Raw genomic sequence first — 3,543 nt, 5'->3', positions numbered from 1 at the left:
CACAGCTTTACTTCTGCCAGTACCTCGTCTCCTACCTTCCAAACTTTACAGAAGCTCTCCTGCGAACCATGCAGAACTAGCACTCCTGAAAGAAAGGATATTGCGGAGACATGGCTTAGCCACAGCCTGGGGGATGTTTCCAGAATGAGATTTTCACTCTGCAGCGGAGTGTGCGCTGATATGAAACTTCCTGGCAGATTAAAACTGTGTGCCCGACCGAGACTCGAACTCGGGACCTTTGCCTTTCGCGGGCAAGTGCTCTACCAACTGATCTACCGAAGCACGACTCACGGCCGGTACTCACAGCTTTACTTCTGCCAGTACCTCGTCTCCTACCTTCCAAACTTTACAGAAGCTCTCCTGCGAACCATGCAGAACTAGCACTCCTGAAAGAAAGGATATTGCGGAGACATGGCTTAGCCACAGCTTGGGGGATGTTTCCAGAATGAGATTTTCACTCTGCAGCGGAGTGTGCGCTGATATGAAACTTCCTGGCAGATTAAAACTGTGTGCCCGACCGAGACTCGAACTCGGGACCTTTGCCTTTCGCGGGCAAGTGCTCTACCAACTGAGCTACCGAGGCACGACTCACGGCCGGTACTCACAGCTTTACTTCTGCCAGTACCTCGTCTCCTACCTTCCAAACTTTACAGAAGCTCTCCTGCAAACCATGCAGAACTAGCACTCCTGAAAGAAAGGATATTGCGGAGACATGGCTTAGCCACAGCCTGGGGGATGTTTCCAGAATGAGATTTTCACTCTGCAGCGGAGTGTGCGCTGATATGAAACTTCCTGGCAGATTAAAACTGTGTGCCCGACCGAGACTCGAACTCGGGACCTTTGCCTTTCGCGGGCAAGTGCTTTACCAACTGAGCTACCGAAGCACGACTCACGGTCGGTACTCACAGCTTTACTTCTGCCAGTACCTCGTCTCCTACCTTCCAAACTCTACAGAGGCTCTCCTGGGAACCATGCAGAACTAGCACTCCTGAAAGAAAGGATATTGCGGAGACATGGCTTAGCCACAGCCTGGGGGATGTTTCCAGAATGAGATATTCACTCTGCAGCGGAGTGTGCGCTGATATGAAACTTCCTGGCAGATTAAAACTGTGTGCCCGACCGAGACTCGAACTCGGGACCTTTGCCTTTCGCGGGCAAGTGCTCTACCAATTTTTTTTTTTTTTTTTTTTTTTTTAAGCAGCGAAGTAGCTTTGCACAAGTAGCGCAAGGAGTCCTGTACATCAAGCCAATCGAACACCCAAAGAAAGGGGAACTTATATTTACATAACATCAAAAATTATGGTATATACTTATATTAAACTAACAATAAAGTAACAGAACCTAATAAAAACGCAAATGTTAGGAAAAAAGAATTTTCGTACTGGCGAGTCGCGAACGACCGCCCAAACATAAAAATTCCACTTAATACTGACGCTACTCGCCACGCTTTTTTTTTTAATATCCAATGTCAGGCTTACCACCTTTGCTGACATACATGTTGTTGTACTATCGCATAAATAGTGTCTACAAAGTCCATATGTTGACAAATAGTGGCTAATTAGAAAATTAATTAATTAAGGAAATAAATAAAACTGAAGATGCTTAAATGAAAGACATGAAGACATTGCGGATAGTACAAATACAAAAGAAACATGCTCCTGTAGCGATTAAATGAAATTCGTGTCGGGGGCGACACCTGCTCACGACCCGACGTTTGATAGAGCAAGAGAGCCATCTATCGACTCGTTCTCCAGACGTTGGTGTAAGACTGGGCCGTCTTCTCGAAATTAACTAAGGGTCCGTAAGTGTGATCGAAGTCAATCTCGGCTTCTTCGTCTATCTCATCTCTCACCCGTCACACCCCATCTGGCCGGCGGGTCGGTAAATGTAAGTCGCAAGTAATTAGCGAAGTCTTGCCTATATTTCTTATGCTGTTGCAGCTTCGTGTGCCCATCCAGGAGAAAATGCCAAAAATCAATTTTGTCCTTTTCCGATTCGTTATACACGTAGCCCACCACCATTCCCCGCACCCATGTCACTGCATTGGTTTTTTGGACCGGGAAATAAGATTCTTGGGGGAAAAAAAGTGTGTCTGATGAAATTGTGTGAGGGGCGGAGCGTAACAGGAACGCCAATATCTGTTGTGCCAAGTGCCACACTGGAGCCGTCCCACTACATGCTAAACGATGTTCATCAGTGTCCACTGTTGCGCAGCCTAAACATAGTGGAGTGTCTGCCAAATGAATCGCGTGCCGCCGTTGATTCGTTGCGAACTTCCTATTTATCACCACATACCATATTGAGCGTACCGACGTTGGGAGGTAAACGTTCCGTATAACGCGCCATATCTGTCGCCAGTTCTTGTCTGGGTACTTCTTTTCCAGGGTATTCCTGGGGCACCGGCGCAGTAAGAGTTGGTATACGTCTCGCGTCGTCGGTAGTCGTGTTGTTGGGAAGGAATCTCTGACATAGCTTAGCTCCAAAAAAAAAAAGACTTGAAATGTGACAGCTTCTGCGAAATATGGCCCACATCGACTGGGGGCAGCATTGAAGTGGGCGCTAGTACATCGGCCAACGCACCCGAGATATTGCGAAATTGACCGCGCCACTGTCGGAAAATCGTACTGACGAATAACGCCCGTGCCTTTTCATATACGTTCACTAGACCAAGTCCACCCTCTCCAGGTGGTAGCGTAAGCGTTGTGTATCGGATCTTAAACAGGTGTCCCACACTCACGTAGGTTCCGAAAGTTGCTTGTATCCGTGATGCCATTGTGCGCGTTAAAGGCAGGACATGCGCTACGTGAGTGAGTCTCGGTGCTAGGTATACGTTAACATAGGTCACCCTCTGAATCATATCCAACGCTCTTAATTTCTGTAACAGCACCATTGTCCGCATCAGCTTCAATATGCGTCGGTAGTTATCCGCTGCTGTCCGCTGCACATCCGTGTGGAACGTAATACCTAGGCATTTTATGGTCTTAACTAAGATGAGCGGGCCCTCCTCCCCCGGTTGTAATCCTCGACCGACATTCATGCAGCGTGATTTTTGTAGATTAAGCACGCTTTCTGCCGCCATCCCGTATCGCTGGATCCATGCCAACGCCGTACGTACTTCTTCGCCTGTCCGTGCCACCAGCATCACATCGTCAGCATAAGCGCGGCAATGAAAGGTCAGTTGTGGCAACGGCACTCCCTCCAACCGTCTTCGGAGACCATATAGACAGGGTTCCAAAGCCATTGCATACAAAAATATTGAAAGGGGGCAACCTTGACGAACTGACCTTGAAATAACATTGTAGTCAGTGCCCCGCCCATTCACCGAGACCTTTGATCGTACGCCGTGTAACAGTCGCATGATCACTAGGATGAAGGCCTGTGGGATTCCCAATCTGTCCATCACCGCATGCAAAAAGGTATGATCCACTCTGTCGAATGCATGATCGAAGTCAATAGCGACGAGTGCCCCACGCACTCGGCATGCCGCTGCTAATGCGATGATATCTCGGTAGTCACCGAGCGCCGTATGTACGTTGCTCTTAC

At 48.3% G+C, this 3,543-nt stretch overlaps 1 non-coding gene across 1 annotated transcript; it reads right to left on the bottom strand.

Annotated features, from left to right (window-relative positions):
• Positions 1–508: 508 nt before the first annotated feature.
• Positions 509–583, bottom strand: Trnas-cga (transfer RNA serine (anticodon CGA)). Its single transcript has one exon. It is a non-coding gene; the product is annotated as a tRNA-Ser (tRNA).
• Between the last annotated feature and the right edge of the window lie 2,960 nt (positions 584–3,543).

Source organism: Schistocerca cancellata, chromosome 4, assembly GCF_023864275.1.
Source record: "Schistocerca cancellata isolate TAMUIC-IGC-003103 chromosome 4, iqSchCanc2.1, whole genome shotgun sequence".
Taxonomy (NCBI): Eukaryota; Metazoa; Arthropoda; class Insecta; order Orthoptera; family Acrididae; genus Schistocerca; species Schistocerca cancellata.
This window is presented reverse-complemented; position numbering and strand designations above follow the sequence as displayed.